Here is a 21,415-nt window from a genome sequence, read left to right as displayed (position 1 = left end):
TTATTACTGCAAATGTATAAGTGACCATTGTCGTGGATGTGAGATCACCCGAATATATGACAATAAAGATCACTCCTATTATTTTTCACAGTGACTTAGTCAATAAGTGTAGCAGTTTATATACCCCTGCGAAATAATTTTGCTTAAAACCTCCCCTTTTGTTAAAAAGTGACATTATTTTGATTAGGGGAGTCACTTTTCTGTTATGTGTGTGTGTCAGTTATTTTAAACATTGTTAAGTAAAACACTAAATCAAGCCAAATAAACCAAACTTTCAATAACCCATGAGATAACGACATTTTGAAATAAAAAGGCATATTTTTTTTTTTTAAATTCAAGTTCTATATTCCACATTCCATATTCAGGTTTCATATTCCATTTGATTTCGGAGTAAAATATGTATAACACAACATTCAATTTTAGACATAATTTCACAAATGTATGTAAGGACATGTAATAAAATGATGTGTAGATATGAGGAACCTACTAAAAAGCAATGCTTGTAGGATGTAGGTTCCAAAGAAATAATGTAAGCGTTTAGTACAACATGCTAATTACAAAAGATGACGAAACACAAGCGAAAATCGGTATGTCGAGATTATAATAAACTCTACGGAATGTACAAAATAGTTTATGATGTTCAAGGTAAAACTCAGGGATTCAATGCTCCATAAAATAGCACTATTGGTCAAAGAAAATGTGGTCAAATGAAGTCACCCGAGCGAGGCATCGTTGCGAATAAGAACAGATATATCAAAATGGTCACAGCAAGTGACTATACATAAGATTAAAAAAAAATTGGCTTTTAGATTTTGCTTAAAGGAACTTAGAGAACTTGATTGCAGCCGAACAGAATCTAACTCATTCCAGAAAGAAGGACCGGTAGAAGTAATTATCTTAAGGGCTAAAACTGTACGAACGGGGGAAAAGTGATATGATCCACTTTGTCTTGTAGGGTAATTATGAATTTCACTGTTTTTAACAAACATTGAGGAAAATAAACTAGGAAGATCGCCAATGCTCAACTTATACATAAAAATTCCAACGTAATACAAATACAAATCAGAAACTTTTAGTAATTTACTGGAAACAAGCAGTTCATTTGTATGATCCAAAAAATGTGCACGGTTTATAATCCGCAAGGCCTTTTTCTGAATCAAAAATAACGAATCGATTTTAGTCTTAGGGCAATTCCCCCAGGCCAATATTCCGTAATTTAAGTAAGGTAATAATAAAGTTGAATAGAGGGAATGCAATATTGGCTTGGGGAAGAGGTACTTCAATTTGTGAATAACTCCAACGTTTTTACACAACAACTTACATAAATAATCAACATGAACCTTCCAAGAAAGATTACTATCAATATAAATACCTAAAAATTTTGTTGAATCTATTTGATTTAACTGCAAACCATTCACTAATACTGAACCTGGAAGAAACTTTATTGTATTACTAAAGACCATATAATTAGTCTTGTTTATATTGAGCGATAATTTATTTGCCTGTGTCCATTCAAATGCCAGTTGCAGTTCGTTATTCACAAAATCAAGCAACACATAAGGATCTGAGTGAGAATAAAAAAGACTTGTGTCATCTGCAAACAGAAGAAAAAACAGCAGAGAGGATGAGTTGCGAAAGTCGTTAATATAAAGAATAAATAAAAGAGGACCTAAGAGGGAGCCCTGTGGAACGCCACAACAAATCAAACTTATTTCCGAGTCATGGTTATTCACAGTAACAAACTGAGTTCTTTCTGTAAGATAACTTCTGAACCACTCCAAGGCCTTTCCACGAATGCCGTAATGATTTAATTTGTACAAAAGTATTTCGTGGTCTATTGTGTCGAAGGCCTTGGAGTAGTCCAGAAACAGGCCGACTGTATGCGACTTTGAGTCTAAAGCTTTCGCAACTTTCTCTACAAGTAATAATATAGCATGAGTGGTTGCATGTTTTTTCCGGAATCCGAATTGATTATGAGCTAAAATATCACATTCATTTAAGAATTTAAGTAAACGATTATAAACCAGCTTTTCAAGTATTTTAGAAAAAGAAGACAGTAATGATATTGGTCGATAGTTTCCCAACTCATCCTCTCTACCCTTCTTATGGATTGGTAAAACTTTAGCAATTTTCATTTGAGTGGGCACAATGCCAGTAAGTAAAGACAAATTCAAAATATGGACTAATGGTGAAAGAATTTCATTTATAATACATTTTACGAGATGACTAGCAAACCCATCGTGACCTGCACTCTTCTTGGGGGAAAGGGAATTAACAATATCTAAGACCTCTGCTTCAAGTACAGGGAGAAAAAATAAAGACCGAGGATTGGAATTTAGTAGATATGAGTGGAAAGGTCTGTGTGCAGATGAAATGTTGCGTGCCAAGTTTGGACCAATATTAACAAAAAAAGAATTAAATGCTTCCGCAATTTCTCCATCATCTGTTATATTCTTGCCTTCACAGACAGTCTTATCAATTACACTTTTATTTTCATGTTTATGAATTACATTATTAATTATACACCAAGTAGATTTTACATCTGACTTATGCTGTTCAAACAAGGAACAAAAATAATCCTTTTTCGCTTTACGTAATAGGGATGTAAGGGTATTCCGATACTTGATGTACTTTGATTTATTCAAAGCTGTATTGTGTGATTTGTATCTGTAAAACCGAGTATTTTTCTTGTTTATGGATCTGAGTAAGGCTTTACGATTTGTAGTTATCCAAGGTGAACGTGGAACTGTTTTATAATTTCCTCTTTGATTTCTCAATGGAAAATGTGAGTGAAATAAGGGTAACAAAGTATTCATAAATCTATCATACGCATCGTTCGGGTCAATGGAATCAAAAACTTCATTCCATTCCATTGTGGATAAACTATGTTTAAACAGCTGAATATTATAATCAGAAAGTATTCTTGTTTGCGATATTATTACACATCTTTTGTTTCTGTGATTCAGGTATAACAGGATTGGTAGAAACTATAACGGGAAAATGATCTGATATGTCTGTTACAACAATACATTGATCACCATAAGTGTGATTGTTTGACAATACATTATCAATCAGTGTTGCGGAAGCTCCACATAATCTTGTTGGCTTGGTAATACAAGGAGTGAAAAAGGATGATACCATGGTATTTAGAAAATCACGTGTTTGTGGCTTTTCATAATCAAGTAAGTCTAAATTAAAGTCGCCCATTATATAACTGTGTTTGTTGCGGAGATAGGGCATATGATACATACACTTTGCGAATATAAAATCAAACACATAAGCAATACTATCCATTCGGCCAACTTTCTTATATCGAGCGTATTGGTATAACACATAATACTATGTTACATAACATTCAAAATGATTCCATCCTCTTTTTTAGCTTCCATTTCATCATATAATTATTTTCTTTATATATTGGAGAGAAAGGTCATTTGTCTTGCTGTTTTTTGGGATTTTTTTTCTGGGGAAGAGGGGCAATCATCTGATCTTATGTATTTGGGTTCGTTATTTCAATTTTTTGTCCCCGCCGAACGAGTTCGAGCAGGGGACTATGAAACGGGCTCCGTACGTGTGTGTGTCCGTGTGTGCTAACGAGAGTATGCTTGTGTGGCTAGGAGAACAATAGTGCACAATAGATGGCCTTTATTCCGTCAGGCTTGTGTGGCTAAAATTTTTGCTTGTGTGTCTATTTTAACAAAAGGGAGAACAAAGGGGTAGACACACAAGTATATCACCGTGAGGTCGTGCGTCCGTGTGTCCGTCCGTCCGTCCGTGTGTCCGTGTGTGCGTCCGTGTGTGATCAAAATGTTCAATTTGCTACTTCTCTGTCATTTATGAGCCGATTTTGATTCTGTTTGCTTTATATGAGAGCACTACATGGGAGCTTTGAAACTTCTACACAGAATTTCAGTTGTGACCTTTGACCTTGACCTTTGACCCATATTGTACATTTTGCTACAAAATGCTACTCCTTCGCCATTTCTAACCCGATTTCGATTCTGTTTGCTTTATGTGATGGCACTAGGTGAGGGCTTCAAAACTTGTACACAGAATTTTGACCTTTGACTTCTTTGACCTTTGACCTTGATTTTTTTTACCTGTATTGTACATTGTACATTTTGCTACAAAATGCTGCTCCTTTGCCATTTCTAACTCGATTTCGATTCCGTTTGCTTTATGTGATGGCACTAGGTGAGGGCTTCAAAACTTGTACACAGAATTTTGACCTTTGACTTCTTTGACCTTTGACCTTGATTTTTTTGCCTGTATTGTACATTTTGCTACAAAATGCTGCTCCTTTGCCATTTCTAACCCGATTTCGATTCCGTTTGCTTTATGTGATGGCACTAGGTGAGGGTTTCAAAACTTCTACACAGAATTTTGACCTTTGACTTCTTTGACCGTTGACCTTGATTTTTGTCCTATATTGAACATTGCATGGCTACAAAATGCTACTCCTTCGCCATTTCTAACCCGATTTCGATTCCGTTTGCTTTATGTGATGGCTTCAAAACTTGTTCACAGAATTTTGACCTTTGACTTCTTTGACCTTTGACCTTGATTTTTGACCTGTATTGTACATTTTGCTACAAAATGCTACTTCCGGCGGGGACATATATTACGCACTGCGTAATTTCTACTTTTCCTTGTTTTTTTGTGAGGGGGGGGGAGGGTGAGCATGTCGATTTAATAATCTATTCATTTCTTTATGTTTAAAATTATACGAGGGACTATCTGCCGTTATGGCTGGCCTGGGTGCTGCTTTCTCTCTGATAACGTAGTCGTCATTAGCAATACTGCAAAGGTTATGTTGTCATCATCGTCAACCTGTCAAGCCTTGCCATCATCAATGGTGGTGGATAAAATTAATAGGCCTAATCACTTTGCATAATTAAAGGGAAACAATGAAATCCATCGTCAGCCGGACTATAATATTCCCATTCGGGTCCAATCGCGCCTTAAAAGGGGGTCGCTTTTGATCCCGATTGTGAAAGATATCGTATCTTATCTCAGCAACCCGTATTGGTTGCGGTATTCGTATTGGAACGTATCAGTACGTTACAGCACGTACCAAATCGGGGATCCCGATCGTAATGGTCATGTAAAGCTAGGCTGACACTTGCACGACTTTTGGCCACGATTTTGTCTTGGCAATTCGTGCCATTTTGGGGCACGAACTGAGAGGCTCCCGCACTGTTCACGACTAGTTCACGCATAGTTCACGACGAGTTCACGACGAGTTCACGACGAGTTCCCGAATAGTTCACGAATGCGTGCCCATTAGTGTCCACATAGACACGAACTGGCACGACGAGTTCACGCATAGTTTGCGCATAGTTTACGCACTTCCCGCTGTTACGACCAAAATCACTCTGAGAATGATCGCACAAAAGATACAATCGACTAATGTTCAGGCGGTTTATTAACGGTGATATTGTGGGTACAGACTGGTAATCGGTTTCACAGCAGTACAATAATGATCACGAGAAACAAATATAAGTCAGTAATGGAATTACTTACGTACGCATTACACGCAATGTCCCTGGAAATGTCCAAATACGATGCTCGATGCACAAATGAATAATCCGCGATGCACAAATGAATGATCTGCGATGCACCAATGAATACCTCCGATGTAAATCCAGAGGCGCAGGTTACAATACTCCTCGGTATTAATCCAGGGTGTATGTCCATGTTATAGGTCCACGGTATAATGTTCACAGCGAAACGTGTAGAATCCAACGTTATATGGCGACCACGTCCAGTCGATGCGTTGAATGATAATTCACTTTCTAATATTCAGCTAGGAATCCAGCCCGTCACAGCTTTGCCGTAGCAATGTCCATTGACATTAAAATATGGAGTCCAATGAAGGCACATTAATTCTCTGCAGGCAAAATGTCTCCCAGGCCTTATCTCCACAAACATAACAGGTCAACAGGTAACACAGGACTGACTATAACAAGTCGCTTCAGAGCCAGAAGTGACGTAACACTCAGAGCAGAGGTGTTGGGTACTCTGCCTACTGCAGAATTTCTCTGGCTTATATACTATCCATTCACCCCCTTCTAGCATATTCTGTAACTCTCTCCAACCTGGGGCCACATACCTGAACATACTTAGCAAGTCCTATTTCCAGGAAACCTGGATGACTCACTGCCTATTCTATGTACAAAACATCATTACCAAGAATAACTACCAATCACATTGGGCTACAGGGACAGTGCCTCACTCAGCCAAACATGTAAGCACTTCCCAGAACATTCTGGAATGGGTGAAATCATTCTAGAGTGAGTGAGCTATAATGTATTTCCTGTTACATGCATGTACTGTATAGCTACATTGTATACCACCTAGAAAATTCTCCACTGATCTGGTCAGCCTGTATGTACTATATCTATTCCACATAGAATGTTCTCCATTAATCTGGCAACCTGTGTACATACACATTAAAACAGCCATGCATACAGTACATCATACATGTACATAACTACTAGTGTGTACAGTGATTTGTGACACCCGCATTGGCACGACGAGTTTGCGCAATTCGGACGGTGTCGTGCCGACTTGGCCACGCCATTATATAAAGGGGGCCTCCCCAACCCCTGGTAATTTTTGGATTGGCTGTGGAAGAGACAACATGCTGAATACTTGTATATATTTGTTGTTTGCTGTTTTCTTGTTAATGAATTGTTATCTTATTTCAAAACATTTGTTTTTTCTTTTTAGGCCATTCTCCCCAAAAATGTCACTAACCGCGATTTTCGTGTCGCCAGCATGTTCGTATAGATTACATCGATATTTTGTCCCTCAGAAATCAATATTTTTAGTTCATCCGAGAGGTTGGACCTGTAAAATAATTTCAATAAAGATTATTGGGACCCCCAGGATAATAATAGAAATACGATCCAAAGTTTGATGTATAACCCTAAAAACCTATGCATGTCGCCAGAAGAGGACGTGCTCATACAAGTTCCTACTCATTAACGTATCATCAAATCTTTTGTGCTTTATTCCATTGCCCCTCAAGTGCCTGAATGAAAAATAATATTACATAACAATATGATGTTTTGATCTTTCTCCAGGAGGTCATGAGTATAATGTCGCTAAATCGCCGGCAGAAACGTTACCCTTTTTGAGACCCTTAAGAGAAGATCAAAGTAAAGCCGCATAGCACTGTAATTTAATGTGTTAAACAAAGTCAACTTCACGCATACGTGGAACCATGATTTATTCATGGAATCTCTTGTCACAAAATATTATACTGATCCGAAGCCGTGGAAACCTAATGTTACGATGAGCTGATATCAGATACGTTACCTAAAATTTGCTACATTTAGAAAAAAAAAGGTATGCTGTTATATGAAAGCAAAGCTCCGGTACTTTTGAGTACTTAAGGTAATGATTGATCACACAACAGAAATTACTCAAGAAAATTAATAATATAAAAAAATTAATATATTGAAGAAACTCGCATCTGAACCTTCACCCCTCTGAATAATATCTTTCTTTCTTTCAAAATTAATATTTTTTTTTGTAAATAATAGTGTGCGAATGGTAACGGCACATCAGATACGTTACCATCAAACTCGTCAGATACTTTACCAATAAAATGTATATCTTGCAGCAAAGTTAACCGCAACACGCTTTTTTTGCGCGGATTTAACCGGTTGACATCGTGCTCTATACGACTTGATAAAAAACATAGGTTTATCTAATGAAAAATTGGTTTTGAAATGGCTGAGATATCCAAAATAAGGCAAAAGAAAGAGGTCCTGACAAAATGTGATGGCCGATCTATTTTCATTTGAACGTCTTCCTTTTACTTAATTATGGACATCTCAGCCATTTCTAAACCGATTATCATCAAATAAATTTTTCATAAGTACGAGTGGATTTCAATTTTCTTGCAAAAGGTTCAAAACTGCATCCTCATCTAAACCAGAACTATACTATCCCTTAGAATTATGACATTTACAAAAAGTGCCGTCAGATACACATTACAAATCCATTTTATTTCTGTTTTGTTGAGGTTTTGTGTGCGTGTGTGTGTGTGTGTGAGTGTTTTGTACCACAATAAATTTTTGTCCGAAAAAAAATCAACTTAGGACTTTTAAGGGCTGAAGTCTGGTACCCACCTTATGTTGTCAACTTCACAGCAAACGAGGCTACATGAACGCTGTATACCTTTGTTCATTATAATTTTGCATCTTATCTGCATAAAATGCTATTATGGTTAAAGTCAAGAGCACTTCCTTGGTTGCAAAATGCTCTGAAAATGACTGTAGGATTTGATGTCTACCTTTTTGCATGATTTTTTTTTTTCAATCACAATTGTGTGATCTGGGTTTGATGTAAATCGGTAGTTTAATGTGTCACTATAAAGCATAAATGCTTTGTCAGATACGTTACCATCGTTTCTCGATTCGTGAGAGAGAAAAAGAAAAAGAAAAAAGAAGAAACAAAAAAGAAACAGAAAAAGACATGAAAAAAGAAACGGAAAAGCATGGCGCGCACTGCCACGCAATGCCACGCATCCTCCCCGCATCGTCCCGACGAGTTCACGACGAGTTCACGAACAGTTTGCGCATAGTTCACAACCCGCTCACGAAATTTTGTCGTGACCAAAATTTTGAACATTTCAAAATTCTCGACCCGACATGGCACGCAGTCACGACGGGTTTACGCACACTTCCCGCCAGTTTATGACTAGTTTGCGCACTGGCACGCCTCGAGTCGTGCCAATGCGTGCCACAAACTCGTGCAAGTGTCAGCCTAGCTTTAAGCTGCGTGCCGTGACTGCGTGCCATGTCGGGACGAGAATTTTGAAATGTTCAAAATTTTGGTCACGACAAAATTTCGCGACCGGGTCGTGAACTATGCGCAAACTATTCGTGAACTCGTCGTGAACTCGTCGGACGATGCGGGAGGATGCGTGCCAGTGCGTGGCAGTGCACGCCATGCCACAACTGTCACGAATAGTTTATGAACAGCTCACGTCGAGTTCACAAGTAGTTTTATAAAACGACATGTTCAAGAATTGGTGCGCGGCGCAGCGTGGCCGAAGAAGCCGTGGAAACATAATGTTACGATGAGCTGATATCAGATACGTAACTTAGAATTTGCTTCATTTACAAAAAAAAAAAAAAAAAAAAAAAAAATATGCAGTTATATGAAAGCAAAGCTCCGGTACTTTTAAATATTTAAGGTGATAATTAATCACACAACAGAAATTGCTCAAGAAAATTTATATTTTTGTAAATAATAGTGTGAGAACGGTAACGTTACCATCACACATGTCAGATGCGTTACCAATGAAATGTATTGTACAGCAAAGTTAAGCGCAACGCGCTTTTGTGCGCGGATTTAAGCGGTTGACATTGTGCTCTATACGACTTGATAAGAAGACATGCAGTTTTAAAAGGAATTAAAAGTTTATTTAATGAAAAATCGGTTTTGAAGTGGACAAGATATCCAAAATATTAAAAAGTAAAAGGAAGAGGTCCTAACAAAATGTGATGGCCAATCTACTTTTATTTGAACATCTTCCTTTTACTTTATTATGGACATCTCAGCCATTTCTAAACAGATTTTCATCAAATAAACATTTTGTAAGTATAAGTGGATTTTGATTATCTTGCAAAAGGTCAAAAACTGAATCCTCATCTAAACCAGAACTATAATATTATCCCTTAGAATTATGGCATTTACAAAAAGTGCCGTCAGATATATGTTAGAAACCCATTTTATTTCTGCTTTGTTGAGGTTTTGTGTGTGTGTGTGTGTGTGTGTGTGTGTGAGTGTTTTGTATACCACAATAAATTTTTGTCTGTAGAAATGAACTTAGGACTTTTAAGGGCTGAAGTCTGGTACCCACCTTATGCTGTCAACTTCACAGCAAACGAGGCTACATTAACGCTCTATACTTTTGTTCATTATAATTTTGCATCTTATCTACATAAAATGCGCTCAGTATTATGGTTAAAGTCAAGAGCACTTCCTTGGTTGCACAATGCTCTGAAAATGACTGTAGGATTAATGACGTCTAGCGTTTTGCATCAGGTTTCTTATAATCACATGATTGAGTGATCTGGGTTTGATGTAATCGGTAGTTAAATGTGTCATTAAACATAAATGCTTTGTCAGATACGTTACCATCGTTTGTCGATTCGTGAGACCTAATTTATTACGGACAGGAACAAAGGAAAATTGAATTTGTGCGTATAATGCGCATAGAAATCCTTTTCAACTTCATTTTTACCGTCTTCCATGTAATTACAAAATTTCGGAACTATATCAGATAAAAAAGTATTGTGGATTTGTGTTTGTTTGGTTCTCGTATTTCAAGTATTATTCAAAGTTTTATCGAAGGGTTATCTAATATTCTACCTATGACGAAATCATTTTTTTTTTACGTTTAGAAGTGCGGTTTTTTAACGAAAATAGTAACATTGTGATGTTCTTACAAGTTAAAATGTATTCATTGGCATGATTGGTGTTTGGTCTGAAACGTATGCTAACGGAACTTTTGATGCGTCAGATACGTTACCACACACCGTTCTTCTTCTGATCCAGAATGTATTTAATGTAGTAGAGATGTTACCTGGTATTTGTAATTTATGAGAAATGTAATACTTATTCATGATGTTTCATACATAATCAATGAGATTATTGACATAATTCAAATGCAGGTACAAAGTTAAATTAGGATTTATTAAACATATTTTAAGTCGAAATACGTTGATTTTCTTGCTTTTTATTTAGCCTTCACTATAAAAATCAGGATCATTTTTATTACACATTAGATCACGGCTGACTCCAAAATGTTTTCATGATGTTTGTTTTGTTTTGTTTGTAGTTTTACATAAGCCTTGCCATTTTAAAGCGAGAAATAAGCAGACAATCAACGATTTTCTAAGATGTTAAACCTCTGGTAACATAGCTGATATATGGTACTAACATGTAAACAAGGACTCTGCGTTTGAAATGTTTCTAGAAAAAAATATGAGCTTTCAAAAATAACCCATTGATTGTTTTGTATTCCTAAGGAATCAAACTTTCTGAATTGATAAAACATGAGTAAAATCTTTGATGTTGAAATTTTGTCATTTGTACAACTGTAATTGCACACTTTTTCGGAGAATGGCCCTAGAGCAGCTGACAGGTATAGACATCTTCTCTTCTCTGCAATGATTGTGTCTCTGGCATTCAGCATGATGTCTCTTCCACAGCAAATCCAAAAATGACCAGAGGTTGGGGAGGCCCCCTTTATATATGGCGTGCCCAAGTCGGCACGACACCGTCCGAAACTCGTCGTGCCAATGCGGGAAGTGCGTAAACTATGCGCAAACTATGCGCGAACTCGTCGTGCCAGTTCGTGTAAATGTGGACACTGATGGGCACGCATTCGTGAAGTACTCGTGCAAGTGTCAGCCTAGCTTTAATCGGTACCAATCGTGAACTCAATCAGGACAATCCTGTCGGATCGTATTTGAACGGCAGCCCAGATCGTGACAGATCGCATTGCTTGAAATAGACCAATCGTGACCATATCGCATCCAAGCGTATCAACACGTATTGACTCGCATAACCTCGTATCCAAACGTGAAATTTCAGACGAGTTCAACAAATTTTCCACGATCTGTTACGAATGTCCAATCGTGGCGTTCGCAATGGATAGCACGATAGTGGGAACCCCGCTAAAAAGCGAAGAATATAGCTACAAACGGCAGTTTTGGGACTATAAAATGTCAAAATTTTCAATGCAAAAAGATTTCGCCGTGGGAGGGGTAAATCCCAGTACCATACCCTCCCCCCGCTTGCTTCGCTCCCTCGCATAACCGCTCCCCCTAAGATCAAATCCTGTCTACGCCGGTGAGAGGCCCCACCATTTAGTAGGCCTTCACAGTCTTGTCGCACAGGCGGAGCACGAGCTGAAATACCACGATTTAGTCATTTAATAATATATTGTGAATATTTGTGACAGTGCACCTCAAAACGAACATAAAGTCGCACACACTGATTTTGCATGAGGACTGAAAATAAGTGAAATGGGTCAACCTAGCCGAACTTGACTTTTTCATATTTTCTGAAAGAGCGGGTCGTCTTTTACATTATGCTAAAAGTGTGTTTTTTTAGGAGTTTATCTCGAACATTTTTGGTAGAATAGTGTGATTAGGTGTGTCTTTAGAATCCCTTTTTCATTTCTTGAAAAACCTTGTCCACACTCTTCACTTTCAACTCTAATAACTTTTGAAAGGATAGTGCTACTGCTTTGAAAGTTGGCATCAATTATGGACAGAATGTGTTAATGAGGCATGCTTAATTTCAGTTTAATCTGATAATTCCTTCATTGTTGTTATTTGGGTGGTTTACTTCCTGTTTTTTGTCCCATTCATCGCACAGCCAGCGCGGTTTGGTAAAGATTAAGTGCTTGAATAGACACTGTACTTCAGAGCCTCTTTTCTCAGTTCACACTTTTCCTGAGTTTGTGCTTTCTTTCCAATATTGAGATAGGTTAGGAGAGTCCATTTGATTTGAGTTATACATAATTTTAAAGCTTAAATTCTGCTCTTTCAGAATATAGTCTTAACTAAAAATTCATGTCTGGCGACTTTTTGTTTGTTTTGAGGTGCAGGGTCACATTTGATTTTCTTATTGTTTTTTTGAAAGAAAAAAAACCCCACAAATTGCACCAGGGGGGCATTTCATGAATCATTTTGTCCGACAAAGTTGTCGGACAAAATTTGCTCGTAGCCAATCATATGCAAGGATTTCGATAGCTTGTAACAGTTTGTCAGAAAAATATCCGACCAAAACGCTTCATGAAATGCCCCCCCCCCCGATCGCTGAATTTCAGGTCTGAAAATGGAAAATCTTCCTCGTGTGGGAGAGGGATACCCCCCCCCCCCCACACACACACCCTCCCCCCGTTCGGTCGCTCCACCCCCTCTCACAGATATTTCAAAAACAAAAAATGTCTTTATACTTTTAAGGTCTGATTTTCTGCCGAAAGTCATCTGACAAGCAAAAAAAAAAAGCAACAACGAGAACAAAAAGTCTTCATATTTTTGCTGCCACTTTCCTCCCACTTTATATTTCATGCATAAGAGTGGGACATCCGATCCTTGAAAAGTGTGTATGTGTGTGTGTGTGTGGGGGGGGGGGGGGGGCACCAAGCTCCTCCCCCCCCCCCCCCCCCCCCCAAGGCTGCGCCGGTTCGGTTATGGGCTTGTAATCGTGTTGAGTGACTATCGCCGATCATCCCCCCACTCCTCAGTACGGATTTACGCCGTTGGCACCTTACATGTATATCATTCAAGTTTGGTTTAATATACCAAAGACGCTGTGTATTGAGGGGAGATAACACACTGGGTCTCCTGTATAGTACATAATTATGTATTCCGAGCATACACCTACTTAGGACACATAACATGGGTTTTGATGGAGACATATCTGTCACCCTGCTGCTTTTTCTCGTATACCAAATTGAGAATGAATTCTTCCCTTCCCAAATAGTGATTAGTGAAATTACGGTATGAATGGAACGTGTGTCAAAATCCCTTTTGCTCTGAGTGTTAAACCTCCAATCAACTACGAATACTTTTATCAACCTTATTCTCACGTGGATAATTTCTTTCCTGTACTGTCAATACCATTCATTTTCATTCTATCAGTAATCTCTAGATGTGGGATAAGTGTGCATTTTATTTATTCAACTTTACATTACTATGGATAATTACTGTCAATCAATGTTCGCTCTATCAGGAATCACTAAACTGGATGAACACGGGGTGCGGAAGAACTGTGTCACGTGACTTGGCGGAGGGCATGTGTTCGCGCAGTGAACTGCGTGAAGTAACAATATGGGAACCACGATTTCACGTAGAATTCTACAAGATCATCCGGGCAGAGGCTTCGAACTGTCAGGTAAGACCTTGTCACCAATGTTCCACAACACGTAAGTTGTAAGAAACTATAGATGGAGTGTTTCTACGGTATTTCAAAGAGTCAATACATTGATTAAATGATAAAACACTAAACAATGAAACAATATTTCATCGCCTCTTTATGACATACAGAGACAAGAACAAGTTTTCATTGTTGTGCTACTTAAAATGATCATAAGAAATCATAAAAAAACCTATATTGAAAACAATGCTTCACTGCAGGAAAAGCTTCTCAAACAGAGAATCAAAGTTTTATCTGAAAATACATGTAATGATATGAACACTATTGTAGATGTTTTAGAATACCTTTTGTGTTCATCATCACTGTGAAATTAAGGCTTGAGAGGAAGAATTTAAACCGTTTTTTGTACAGTCATCACAGAGAACATAATGTGATCTAAATTATATTATGCAAGTTTGAGGGAAATCATGGTCAATGTTTACTCATTTTGATGTGCTTCAGCGTGGTCTCTTATTTGAGCTGATCATCTTAGACATCTATTGTTCAGTCATAGCTCATCGGTATAGTAATTATTATATAAAAAAGTAAAAATATCATTTTGAGAATGCCAATGACGAAAGTCTCTTGTTAGGACCCGGCTGGGTATATATAGCAATACATTTTGAATAGCCCTATAAACAATAATTGTCATTCAGCTGGCACTACGATAAAACAGCCTTGCGAAAACAAGCTGGACTGCCCCTATTCCTTGCTGCATATCACTCCCATGTCAAAATTGCTATTAGAGCAACTGCTATAGTGTGCAGCATGTGGAATACTTGATCTCATTTTATCACACACATATATATATGTGAGAAGAATCTTCTGTACCCCCGAGTATTAATAGTCATTATCTTTTGTTTATCCTTACTTTTGGTCTTTAATTGTACCCGTGCTCCTCATCCTATTCCCCACACTAGGCTTTTGTTGGGACCTAAACTCAACAAGCTTTGCTTTTTAGTAGGTTCCATCGTATTTCTCTTTACATCCTTTACTTTGATTGAAAATGACACATCGACCGCTATGTATTATGTTTGTATTCCTATTTCTTTATGTATATATCCAAGCTGACATTCTGTATTACTATATTTTGTTATATATCAGGTATTTTCCATCGAGAATTACAAAAATAAAATTGAAATTGAAATTGAAATAAGCCCGGCGGGCAGATCACAACCCGTGTGTGCACAAAAAGAGACATATTTTATTATTATACCTTGGAGGGGGAAAATCTAGTCTATGAGACAAGAGTAAGGAAGGGTGACTTCCCTGGTAATATTAAAACCCTGAGCAGTACTGATTGTATCCTCAGCTAAAGGATAAATCCTGCTCTTATTATTAAATAAATACTACAATAAATATTCCTCTGATCATGGAATGCTGCTGTCCCGATCTGACGGACCAGTCGTTTTATCATTATTATTATTGTTGTTATAACCATTTTTTTTTTGGGGGGGGGGGGTTGATAGTACTGTAACATCAAATTTATTTATTTTGATTATACGCGGTTTATTTACAAGAATGCCGCCATATGAGATGCGGAGTAACTCATGGCCACATATATCGTTAGTTCAGACTTAGGGCGGTGAGTTGGCTCAGTCGGTAGCGCGTCTGCCTCACGATCACGCGGCCCGGGTTCGAACCCGAGCACGAGTCTGGACTGAGCAATGTTGTGTGTAAGCATACCGTCCCCTCTAGCAAGAGGCAAAACAAAATGGAGGTCCCGTGTATGAGAGAGTAACAACTCATGCACGTAAAAGATCACGCTTCATTCATTCATCGCAAAGAGCAGGGTGTTTAACCAGGTGAAGTGGTTCCACCTCACATCCACCTGGACCCCATGGAAGACTAGCTTAACGTAGCTGAATATGGGCTATCCAGCCATCTTCTCAGATGGAAATGAACAAACAAACAAACTTAGTTCGGACTTGCCTAATGGTAAATTTGGGGTGAATCGTACAGAACAAATTGCCTTGTGGTAAACCACTCTAGGAACGGTTGACCTTGTAATACCATGTCAGCAACTTAATAAGTACAAATTCCTCGTCATCGAGGTATTACGATCCGACGATTTTCACTAATTCACAAAAGGTGGATAGAGAAGCGAGTATCGGGTATATACATACATTATATATATATATATATATATATATATATATATATATATATATATATATGTATAATTATATTCTTTGAATTCATGTATGGGAAAGTCGTACGAGGTCCTTTGAGGATCTCTAAAGTATTATATCTTGAAGGGATACCTGAGAAAGAAGCTTAATTCACCTAGCAGTGTGTCTTTAGTCTGCAGGACCGGCTGGACTCGACACGGCGAGTTGCCAAGGAGGAATTTTTGCACTTCGGTGTCAAGTCCAGGGAATCTAAGGCGGTTTGATTGTAGTGGCACAGTATTGCTCCTCCTCCAAACCCTTTCCTTCAAGATGTTTATGCAGTGAAGAAGACCATATCCACTAAACCTAGGGAAAATCGCGAAACACGCATATTCTGCAGGTCGGAAAGTTCGTTCAAGGCAAGAAAGAGGACGTCGACCACCAAAACGATGACAAAAATACAAACCCTAGCTAATACAAAACCATTAGCCGCTGTTAACACAGTTTGCGTCACAGAGAGTTGTGACGGCGACAACGTGGTATGAATTCCATGTCCTTCGTTTGGAACAAACGATCTCGAGAGAATGAGAAATGAGAGATTTTAAAGAATTTTGTTTACGTCCTCACGGATGTACTCTGAAGGATTATTACCTAAGACTTGAACACGTCAAGTCACTTGTATGCGTTTCAGGCAATACCAAAGCATTATGCAGCACAATAAAAAGTAAGTCAACGCATTGCTGAAAGTGGAAATCAATGAAAACTTGACGTCGCCCTACACGTCACCCGTCACCCATTAACTGATTTTGTGTTGATTTCAGCCCCTTGAACGCTTTCATGGTGCTAGCATGGAGCTGCTGTGTTTCAGCTCCTTAGTGCTAGACAAGAAACATATGCCCAACATGGATGAACTAGTTTCGGATATAGGAGACGCTACATTTTTCAACAAGATCTATCTGTGTAAGTTAGCCGAACAGGATAGAGATAAATTTCCCTTTGTAACACCAGGGGGTCAGTACAAATTCAAGGTTCCTCTTCCGGTATGGTCCATAACGAGTCTGTTTGACTGATTTACCACGATTCATTCATTATTGACGATATTCTGATAATTATTTAGCCTGTTGTATAGGACCAACAATTCGATGACGTCAGAGGAGTCATCATCACAATCGGGACAGCAGCTCATCTCACAACACGCAGAACCAGACACCAGACAGGATGCCATCAAGTTCCTCGGTCACACCTTCGGGAGGGATTCCAAGCATGATCGCATTACCTCACTTTATACCATACATGGTGGTGATTACTACACTCTTCATCGACCTGACAAAGAGAGAGAGAGAGAGAGAGAGAGGGAGAGATGGTGCTGAAAAGAGTACATACAGTTCCTACGCTGAAAACGAGAGAAGTACGTTCCCATCCTCCATTTCAGTCGGTGGAAAGGAGTTTGTTCTGAGGACTGACGCTTCAATAGTGGACATTGCTGTCGTAATGATACAAAGCCTTGGGGTAAAGTAGCCAACAGTAGTATTGTACTCTTTCCACGTTTCTGTATGCTATGTCTAGGGGGTTTCACACCAAGCTTTACGTAGAGTTGCGTAGTGTTGCGTAGTGACTACGCAACACTATGCATCTGTATGCTGTGAGTACGCAACTCTACGGAAGAGTACGCCGAGGGACGCAAAATACGTACGCGAGATGTATGCAAAAAATTAAACATGTTTAATTTTTTCGCGTACCCTCCATGTAGAGCACTGATACGCAAGTTTTACGCAAGTCTACGCAACACTACGCAACTGATGTGCGCCATTTATACGCAACAGTAAGCCATCACACCGTGTTCACACGAAGGCACTTTTTCGGCTCGCGTGTGACATGGCGTAGTGTTGCATACTGTTACGTAGACATTTGCGTAGACTTGCGTAGACCTGGGGAGCGTTTCATGAAGCATTTCGTCCGACAAAGTTATCGGACCAATTTGCTCTCAGCCAATCAGATGCAAGGATTTCGATAGCTTGTAACAGTTTGTCAGAAAAATATCCGACCAAAACGCTTCATGAAATGCTCCCACCCCCGCGTATATTTACGTAGTGTTGCTTACAATTGCGTAGACTATCATTATTGGTGAAGATTTGGCATTCCAATGTGATCCATGTTTGAAAATTGCATGATATCATTCATCCCACTGGACTCTGAATGGCTGGTGAATGTATCTCCCTGTACTCTTCGAGTCTTCATTATTATCTTTTGTAGGCCTAATGACTGCTAAAGGCCGAAAAGGAAGAGCAAATTGCCGTGGTATGGGCAAGAGTTCTTCTCCTGCTCATTTCTACATGCCTCTGGAGATCAAGATGCAGACAATTCGCCAGCACTTTGTGAACTAATCTGGCAATGAAGCTCCAGCGGGAAGTTCCCAAAATCACCGAAGTAGAGGAAACAGAACGTGCTTTCACCATTTAGTAGTTTCAATTGACCAAGAAAGGGTACACGTTCTAATGGAGTGGGTTCAATAACACCCAATGCTCTATGATAAGGCTTGTGAAGACTATAACAAGGGAGCTCAGAAGCTGCTGTATCAGTCATAAAAAAAGAAAAAAGAAAAAAAGAAAAAGATGGAGATTGGGTGGAAGGTAGGCTACAGTTTAGTGATCAACCAGGCTAGCGCACGCAGACATGAGTGAAAACTCATCGAGATAAAGTTGGCAGGCTAGTAAAGATTTCTGGAGGAGCATCAGGGAGAATCGGTATAAAGACATGTTGTCTCCTCATGCTATTGGTGGTTTGGATGCCCAATAAGGTAGAGGAAGCTACTGCAAATGTAAGTGCTATTTTAATAGTTACACTGATCCAAATGATGGGTATCTCATCTTCCCATGGCACCATGAGGTAGTTCCTTTGCTCATTTGCTGCTCTGCTTGTGTTGCCACGCTACAGTTGTTCCATGTCTGGCAGATGGGCATTGTGTCTCCACGAACCTGAAGTTACTTCATGATAATGTTGCTAGATCCGAGATTTGACCCACACACTTCTTAATTCTGATTCTTGCAACATCTCATTTCTTTAGTAGAATACAAATTAGTAGAATGCAAAGCAGAAAGCTATGCTGAAGTAGCTCGTCAGTTTCATTAATTTGTGCATACGCCCGCGGTACGCAACTTCCCGCAACTGTAAGCAACTCTACGCGGCTTGTACGCCCGACCTACGTTTATGTACGCAACTCTACGCCCGCTACATTGATATGCGCTTCCTACGCAACCATGCGTAACCCTACGCCGGGACTACGCAAATCCTGCGTGGATTATCACAATTATTTTTCGTGAGTACGGAGCCGATTTCTGCTCCCTCTTGTGGTCATATATCACTAGCCGATAAAATAAATTTTAAATTGCCTGGGGGGGGGGGGGGCAATAAATTTGGTGTCAATTTTTTTGGTCTCTGGGGTGTGGTTGCTGCGCTTCTTGAGGGATTCCATTAGAATTATTCTATGGCTTTAATATGTTTGTATATATATTAGTGAGTTGTTATATTACATGTCTTAACTTGCCTTTTCAGGGGTCTTATTACATGTATACAAGCATGCTTTTCTAAGACCCCTCCACTTTACATCTATAATGCATCTACATGCATTGTCAATTTATATTCAAATATTCTGCAAATTGTTTCAATCGCATATATTCAACAATGTATTCCTTGATACATATTATTGTTCTTATGTAATTTTTGTATTGTGGAAACTTTGAATAAACTTGAACTTGAACTTGAACTTGAACTTCTGCGTAGTCGCTACGCAACTCTACGCAACTCTACGCAAATCCCGGTGTGAAACAGGTAAAGTGTGTAGTCAAGGTGGTACTGAGCGATTTAGTACTTGCTAGGTATAACTCCACCTCCCTCCCTGGAATGATACTGTAAGGGAAACTCTAATAACGAAACGCAATGTCACATCATGTGAACACATATCCATGTGCATGTGAGACCATGCCGAGTCAAGGGAAATGTATGCAATTGTCTAAAGAATGCAGTGCACGTGTGTGTGTGTGTATTCTTCTGTGTCTACTGGGAACAATTTATTGGAACCAATGTCGGATAGTGATAATATATGTAACAATGATGGTGAGGGGGTTCCTCTCCTGTCCTTGCGTCACCACTACGGAGAAGGATTGTCCCATTTTTGGCTACAAATTCTCTTGTTACATTTTTGGCTACAAACTCTCCAACTCTTCAAAAAGAAAAATACACTCAAAGCATCGCAGTAAACTTTGATTGTGCACTCATAATAACAATCTGTAGACGCACCAGGCAACACAGAAACAAGGCTGCAATATGTTCAATAAAAAGGCGCACATGGCATCCTTCCTCAACGCCGCCGTCTGCACCCGTCAACTAAGCTTGTTACTGGAATCACTTGAGTAATATCTTGTTTTCCTGTACTCTGCAACCAAAAGCGACAAGCCTTCGACATCTTCTTCTCTTAGCTACTTTTGCTGAATATCCTTGCCAAGACATACGCAAAATGGATACTAGGATTTGATCTGTGTTTAGCATTAATATGTAACGAATGGTAATCACCCCCAACGGCGTAGCCAGGATTTGATCTTGGGGGGGGGGCGGTTAGTCTGCGAGGGAGCGAAGCGACCGAGCCCGAGCGAGTGGAGCGAGCGAGGGGGGGGGGGGGAGGGTGTGGGAGGGGGGTGTCCCCCCTCCCACGGTAAGAACTTTTTGCATTTTGATGTTGTAAATGCTGCAATTTGATGCATGTTTTTGCGCGTTTTATCGACGTGAAACAGTCCCACTTGTTTAAGATAACAGTATACTTTGATGTAGATTATTATTGAACAATTTGCCTTTAATATGGTATCATTTAAATAATCTTGTATTAATTCTTACTCTAAATATCATGAAAGCGACTGAGCCAGAGCGAGCGGAGCGATCGAGGGGAAAGGGGAGGGTGTGGGAGGGGGGTGTCCCCCCTCCAATGGTGAGAACTTTTTGCATTTTGATGTTGCAAATGGTGCAATTTGATGCATGTTTTGGCGTGTTTTGACGAGTTGAGACAGTCCCGCTTGTTTACGGTTGCAGTATATTTCAGTGGAGATAACTGTTAAACAATTTGCCTATAAAATGGTATCATTAGAATAATCTTCTTCTATTAATTCTTACTCTAAATATCATGAACGCGACTGAGCCAGAGCGAGCGGAGCGAGCGGGGGGAGGGGGGGGGGGGGGGAGGGGAGAGTGTGTCCCCCCTCCAACGGTGAGAACTTTTTGCATTTTGATGTTGCAAATGGTGCAATTTGATGCGTGTTTTTGCGTGTTTTAACGAGTTGAAACAGTCCCACTTGTTTAAGGTT

Source organism: Diadema antillarum, unplaced genomic scaffold (assembly GCF_040938485.1).
Source record: "Diadema antillarum isolate AM-2024a unplaced genomic scaffold, OU_Dant_1.0 scf00000036, whole genome shotgun sequence".
NCBI classification, from domain to species: Eukaryota; Metazoa; Echinodermata; class Echinoidea; order Diadematoida; family Diadematidae; genus Diadema; species Diadema antillarum.
This window is presented reverse-complemented; position numbering follows the sequence as displayed.